Below are 7,748 nucleotides of genomic sequence, written 5' to 3'. Positions count from 1 at the left end.
GCTCCTCACCTCTTTCTCCTGCAGGTTCTGTTTCTTTGTGAGGATTTGGGTCCAGCTTTCCCCGCTCTAGTCTGTATATATTCCAAATTTCTTCGTCCTGTTGCACACCCACTGGTTGGAACTTTGCCTTATGCCTCTTGAACCCAGGGACCTCTGCTGCTACCCCCAAGGGCACTGCCTGCATCCCCAGCTCATGGACCGTACCCTAGAAACAATCCTCATCTTCATTACCACAAAGCCACATTTGGTTTTGGAATGGTGGTGGAGGGGAAACACATTACAGTCCACAGTTGGAAAATGTGAGGCACTAAAGGAAGTAACTAAAAAACAGAAGACACACCAAGCCACCTTTTCCCCACAAAGGTCTATACTCACAAACTGCGGAAATTGGCATAAAGTGAAGCAAACTGTGGAGAACGCCAGACCTGCCACCTGCTGCCCCACCTCTGGGCCCTCAGCCACAGCTCAGCCCCCTAGCAGGCAGAAAGCAATTATTTTTTCTATGGCCATGATCAACCCTGCCGGAAGTTTAGAAACATGTGAACTGACACTCATTGGCTATAAGAGGAGCAGTGAGTTCATGCAACTATTTATTTCTGTACTTCTTAGAACAACTTCCAAATGTCAGCGGGCACAACGGGTTTAAAGGAATGTCTGGTTCCTTGATGCCCACAGCAGCTTTAGAGCTATACGGATACTTTCCATGGTTTTGTATAAGCGTAGGCTGATGTCTCTGAGTCTGAAGTGACGTGCTGTGTCATGATACCATAAGCCAGGGTTAAGGAAATGTTTCTTCAGCTGCAGCGATAGATATTATTGATGCTTACCCCTTCCCGCACTCACCTCACTCCCGCCAACCCACGGGGTTACTCTTCCTCTACATGGAAACTCGAGTATCGCCCATAGGCACGCTGCAGGCAGGCAGCCTCCGAGTGTGTATCAGCCACACCCCCGGGTTCTATCTGCTCATAGGGTAGACTGAGGTTGCCTCAGGAGGTTAGAAGTGAGGCAGGTGCCTGGGTACCTGCTTGGGAAGACAGATCCACTGGCACTCAGGCCGAACGCCGCCCTGCAATGACGATGCCACCATCCATGAATGATGATGCCACCCACTGAAAATAAATGATTGAGTCCGGCACAGCCCCCAGCAAAATTGTTTCAGGAAAGAATGTCTTTGGGTGAGTTAATCTTTCATTTTGATCTGGTGTTCATAGAGTCCCCATCTCACTAGGAATTGGGAAGTCGCACCTCTCCTGACTTGTCGGGACATAACTAGGATTGTGGGTTCAAGTCCCACCTCAGTGCGGTCTGACTGTCTGCTGAACAGTATGGACCGCTCTATTACTTCAGTTGGCCATGGGATCTAGCCCTGCTGATCCTGAGTGTTGATTCCTGTGTGTTTCCAATCCCTTTTCCAAGAGGGTGTCCACACTGTTAAGAAACCGCTACGATAAACCGTTTTCCTAGATTGAGACCATCTGAAAGTGCACCAAAATCTTGTAACCGGTAACTATGAGAAGTATTAGCAGTGCTGAAAGTAAATGCCCACTAAACTATATTCTGGATAGCTGGTCAGTTTACAGATGAGTCTTTGAAAGAGAAAAGAAGGAATTTTTTTTCAGGTTTTTTTTCTGCAAACCTACATGGCCTCGATATACATTAGAGTCTGGGGGGAAATGTCCAATGGAAGGATCTCTAAATGATAACACCATTTTACGACTCGAATTATACTGCAAAAGAGAGGAAAATGGCATGAGATCTCCTATATCCAATCATTTGTGACATTATGTCAAAGTAAAAATTTTCAAAAAACTTCTCAAATTATGGTACAAAAAGAAGATGAAGAACAGGGACTTAAAATAGGGAAAGGTCAGGGCAAAACTTCTTGGATGTGTCCACATAAAAGAAAGAGGGGTTTCTAGATTCTTTCCCTGGTGAAGGTTTCTCTCTCCGAGGCATTTAGACTGTTCCTCAGCTCCCCAACTCCTTTCCCCGGGGAACAGGAGGAAGGTGAGGTGCCCTCGCCCCAAAGTGAATCCTCATCAGGTTCTTCTCCCAGCAAAGAAGGAATGGGCTCCCTACCCCACATCCAACAGGGTACAGATTTCCACCTAGGCGCCCCCCAACCCCAGGCAAGGCAATTTCTGCTCAGGCAGGTCCCCACCAGACTAGATGAACAGGAGCATCCAAGAGGATTCATTTTCACGCATACACCCTTTTTTTCTCTCTATACTGCAAAAATAGCATAACCTCACACTATGATAACCTGAGTAAAATCGAAAATGTTTATTCCACAGTATTTGCAACCTATAAAACCACCTTGGCAGACATTGAAGCACTTTTTTTAATAAGTATGAAACTCTCCACGTTTTCTCTAGCACTTGCATCTTTCTGCTTATTATTTATTTTGAATCTGTAGCGTTTGTTGAAATGTTTCCATATAGCATATATTGTATTCAAAGTAAACAATCCATGTTTCACAATATCCTCACTTAGCAATACAATCATCATCACCCTCAATTTTAGACAATTTCCATTGCTCCAAAGGGAAAAATAACAGATAGACATATCCACAGTAAACAGAAAATCCCCAACTCCCCTTAACTGTTGTCTCCAACCCCCCCCCCCCAATTATTTACCCCAGTATTGTCGTGGGCCTAGTGATGCATTCCTGTAAATATAGATCATACCATGCAGAAAGTAGTTTTCCCCACATACCGTTCTATTACTGACTTTCTGGTCAAGTGTTGTGCTTTTGGAGTAGTTCATTCAATAACTCACTTATATTTGTAGTGCTTATCAGTGAGGGTACATGGCTCCAACAACCCCTTCCAATCATATTCTCATTCACTAGGGCACGATTACTCATAAACCCACTAATGAACTACTGTCACCTCTATCCATTCCCATACTTTCAAATTCAAACTCATTTACTAGTCTGTACATTTTAGGTAACGGTTCCCCCTTATGTAGCTTCTGTCTATCTCTAGGTCCCCTATATTTTACATTTTAACACTCCGCGTTGACCTTTTCCAGAGGATTCATATTAGTGAGATCGTACAGTATCTATCCATTTCTGTCTGGCTTATTTCGCCTAGTACTACGTCTTCAAGGATCATCCATGTATTCATATGCTTCAGGACTTCATTTCTTCTTATGGCTGCACAATATTCCATCATATGTACGTACCACATTTGTTTCTCCATTCTGTCTTGATGGACACATGGGCTGCTTCCATCTCTTGACAACTGTGAATAATATCGAGGCATTTTTAAGCATTCTTCTTACCCCGGAAGAAAACGTGGCTGGTAAATGAGAAAGCCAAAGTAGAAAGCGGGACTTTGCACGAATTACAACCCAACAGCGCGGTTCAGGCTCCAGTAGCAATACTACTCAGCTTCTGAGCTACATTGGAACCCCAGTGAATACAGTGACTGAGCCAAATTAGACCAGTATAAAAGTTTCATAATGAGAGGGCTGCAGAGGCGGGCCCCAAACCAAAAAAAATGGTAAGAAAAATCCAAAACATACTGCAGGGGCCAAAAGAGAACCCCCTCGTTTTACTTCAGAGAATTTTTGAGGCTGTTCAGCCAGATACTGACACAGACCCAGAACATCCCGATAACATAAGACTACTAAGTGTGACTTTCATCAACCAGAGGGCCCCAGACATCAGAAACAAAAGTGCAGAAATCGGGGGCGGGCCACGGTGGCTCAGCAGGTAAGACTGCTTGCCTGCCATGCCCGAGGACCCGGGTTCGATTCCCGGTGCCTGCCCATGTAAAAAAAAAAAGAAAGAAAAGTGCAGAAATCGGAAGCAGGGCTAGGAATGCCAATCTCACAGCTAATTGAGACCGTCTTCAAGGTTCTCAATAATAGTGATCAATTCCAGGAAACACAACTGAAGCAGCGATGGACCTAGTAGGCTGGGCTCTATAATGGGAATTCATTAAGTTTCAAGTTCACGGTTCTAAGGCTGTAATAATGTCCAAACTGGGGCATGCAGGGAAAGATTCCTTGATTCAGGAGAGGCCGATTCATGCAGAACACCTCTGTCAGCTGGGAGGGCACGTGGCTGGGATCTGCTCATCCTTTGGCTTTTGGTTTCAAACAGCTTCCTCAGGGATGGTTTCGTTCTGCATTGCCAAATGTCTCTTTGTTGGCTCTGAACTCTTTCCAAAATGTTGTCCCTTTCAAAGGACTCCGGTAAACGAATCAAGACCCACTCTAAACGGGCAGACTTCCTATCTCTATCTAATCAACCGCTCAGACCCACTATTGGGTGTGTCAGTCTCCCTGGAAACAATCTAATGGAGTCCTATTCTATGATATTGAATCAGGATTAAGGAAAGATGTCCTTCTTGGGTACATAACAGTTTCAAACCAGCACAGGTACTTTTCTCCTTTAGCCAAAACATCACCATTTCCCACCAGGTACCCCAGATATTTATCCTGGGTGAAAAAGACCTGGGGACTTTCTTATCGGGAAAGGAGCTGCTCACTTCGTCTTAATTTGAAAGCCAGGGACGCTATCTCCAAAGCCTACAGCAGTAGTAGGAGTTTCTGGAGCCTCACATAACAAACCATTCTTACAGACCCTTGAATGCCAGATGGGAAATACATCTCTAAAACGCAGTTTTGTCTACATGCCTGAATGTCCTGGGCCTCTGCTTGGTTGAGACCTCTAGTCAAAGTAAATGCACAGGTGTTATACATCTTTTGTCAAATTTGTCCCCATGATTTTCATATTTTTCATGCCATTGTAAATGATATTTTTATTTTATTTCAATGTCTTCCCATTTATTGCTAACATACAGAGATACAATTATTTTAATATAATGATCTTGTATCCTCCAACCTTGCTAAACTTATGTTGTTAGTTATAATTGTGGTTTTGAAGGTTCCTTAGGATTTTCTAGATAAACATTTCAACCAGGAGCATATAGGGTTTTCCTTCATCCTCTCCAGTTGGGAACTGTTTCTTTTTTTCCCCTCCTTGTAATGGAAAAGATTAACGTCTAAAAAATACAGAATCTTCCACTCATGGTATACCTCTATGTCTACTTAATTTTTTATTTGCTTTTATCAGAATTTTGTAGATTTCTGCATTTAGTTCTTGCACATTTTCTTAGATTTACTATTGTGCTGTTTTAAATGATACTGCTTTTGAAATTTTCCAACTTCTTGTGCGTTGTTCATATAATAAGATATATTATAGTATATTTATCCTGTATCCTGTATAACTGCTAAACTTAGGTCCTGATTCTATTAGCTTTTTGTAACATCTTTTAGGATTTTCGGTGTAGACAGTGAAGTCATCTATGAATACAGTCAGCTTTATTTCCGTTCCTTTACAAACTGTATGCTTTTTCATTCTTTTTCTTGTTGAACCACTGCCTGTGACATCCAGCATGATGGTGAATCACAGTGCTGAGAACAGAGATCCTTGCCTTATGCCTAATCTAATGGGGAAAAAGTCAATACTTCTATTCCAAGCTTGCTGCGAGTTTTTATTAGTAATTGTTGTTGAATTATATCAAATAGTTTTTCTACATCTCTTGAGATGTTTTTTCTTCCTTAATATGTCGATCTAATGATTTGCATTCATTGATTTTTTTTTATTAACGGAAAGAAAAAAAAAAGGAATTAACACAACATTTAGAAATCATACCGTTCTACATATGCCCTCAGTAATTCTAAATATCATCACATAGATGCATGATCATCGTTTCTTAGTACATTTGCATCGGTTTAGAGGAACTAGCAACACAACAGAAAAAGATATAAAATGTTAATATAAAGAAAAGAAATAAAAGTAGTAATAATAGTAAAAACAACAACAACAAACAAACAAACAAACAAGCAAACAAAAACAAAAAAACCCCTATAGCTCAGATGCAGCTTCATTCAGTGTTTTAACATGATTACTTTACAATTAGGTATTATTGTGCTGTCTATTTTTGAGTTTTTGTATCTAGTCCTGTTGCACAGTCTGTATCCCTTCAGCTTCAAGTACCCATTGTCTTACCCTGTTTCTAACTCCTGCTGAACTCTGTTACCAATGACATATTTCAAGTTTATTCTCGAATGTCCGTTCACATCAGTGGGACCATACAGTATTTGTCCTTTAGTTTTTGGCTGGATTCATTCAGCATAATATTCTCTAGGTCCATCCATGTTATTACATGGTTCATAAGTTTATCTTGTCCTAAAGCTGCATAATATTCCATCGTATGTATATACCACAGTTTGTTTAGCCATTCTTCTGTTGATGGACATTTTGGCTGTTTCCATCTCTTTGCAATTGTAAATAACACTGCTATAAACATTGGTGTGCAAATGTCCATTTGTGTCTTTGCCCTTAAGTCCTTTGAGTAGATACCTAGCAATGGTATTGCTGGGTCATATGGCAATTCTATATTCAGCTTTTTGAGGAACCGCCAAACTGCCTTCCACAGTGGTTGCACCATTTGACATTCCCACCCACAGTGGATAAGTGTGTCTCTTTCTCCGCATCCTCTCCAGCACTTGTCATTTTCTGTTTTGTTGATAATGGCCATTCTGGTGGGTGTGAGATGATATCTCATTGTGGTTTTGATTTGCATTTCTCTAATGGCCAGGGACATTGAGCATCTCTTCATGTGCCTCTTGGCCATCCGTATTTCTTCTTCTGGTAGGTGTCTGTTCAAGTCTTTTTCCCCTTTTGTAATTGGGTTGGCTGTCTTTTTGTTGTTGAGTTGAACAATCTCTTTATAAATTCTGGATACTAGACCTTTATCTGATATGTCGTTTCCAAATATTGTCTCCCATTGTGTAGGCTGTCTTTCTACTTTCTTGATGAAGTTCTTTGATGCACAAAAGTGTTTAATTTTGAGGAGCTCCCATTTATTTATTTCTTTCTTCAGTGCTCTTGCTTTAGGTTTAAGGTCCATAAAACCGCCTCCAGTTGTAAGATTCGTAAGATATCTCCCTACATTTTCCTCTAACTGTTTTATGGTCTTAGACCTAATGTTTAGATCTTTGATCCATTTTGAGTTAATTTTTGTCTAAGGTGTGAGATACGGGTTTTCTTTCATTCTTTTACTTATGGATATCCAGTTCTCTAGGCACCATTTATTGAAGAGACTGTTCTGTCCCAGGTGAGTTGGATTGACTGCCTTATCAAAGATCAAATGTCCATAGATGAGAGGGTCTATATCTGAGCACTCTATTCGATTCCATTGGTCGATATATCTATCTTTATGCCAATACCAAGCTATTTTGACAACTGTGGCTTCATAATATGACTTAAAGTCAGGCATCGCGAGACCTCCAGCTTCGTTTTTTTTCCTCAAGATGTTTTTAGCAATTCGGGGCAACCTGCCCTTCCATATAAATTTGCTTATTGGTTTTTCTGATTCTGAAAAATAAGTTGTTGGGATTTTGATTGGTATTGCATTGAATCTGTAGATCAGTTTAGGTAGGATTGACATCTTAATTATATTTAGTCTTCCAATCCATGAACACGGTATGCCCTTCCATCTATTTAGGTCTTCTGTGATTTCTTTTAGCAGTTTTTTGTAGTTTTCTTTATATAGGTTTTTTGTCTCTTTAGTTATGTTTATTCCTATGTATTTTATTCTTTTAGTTGCAATTGTAAATGGGATTCGTTTCTTGATTTCCGCCTCAGCTTGTTCATTACTAGTGTATAGAAAAGCTACAGATTTTTGAATGTTGATCTTGTAACCTGCTACTTTGCTGTACTCATT

Source organism: Tamandua tetradactyla, unplaced genomic scaffold (genome assembly GCF_023851605.1).
Source record: "Tamandua tetradactyla isolate mTamTet1 unplaced genomic scaffold, mTamTet1.pri scaffold_181_ctg1, whole genome shotgun sequence".
Lineage (NCBI taxonomy): Eukaryota > Metazoa > Chordata > Mammalia > Pilosa > Myrmecophagidae > Tamandua > Tamandua tetradactyla.
This window is presented reverse-complemented; position numbering follows the sequence as displayed.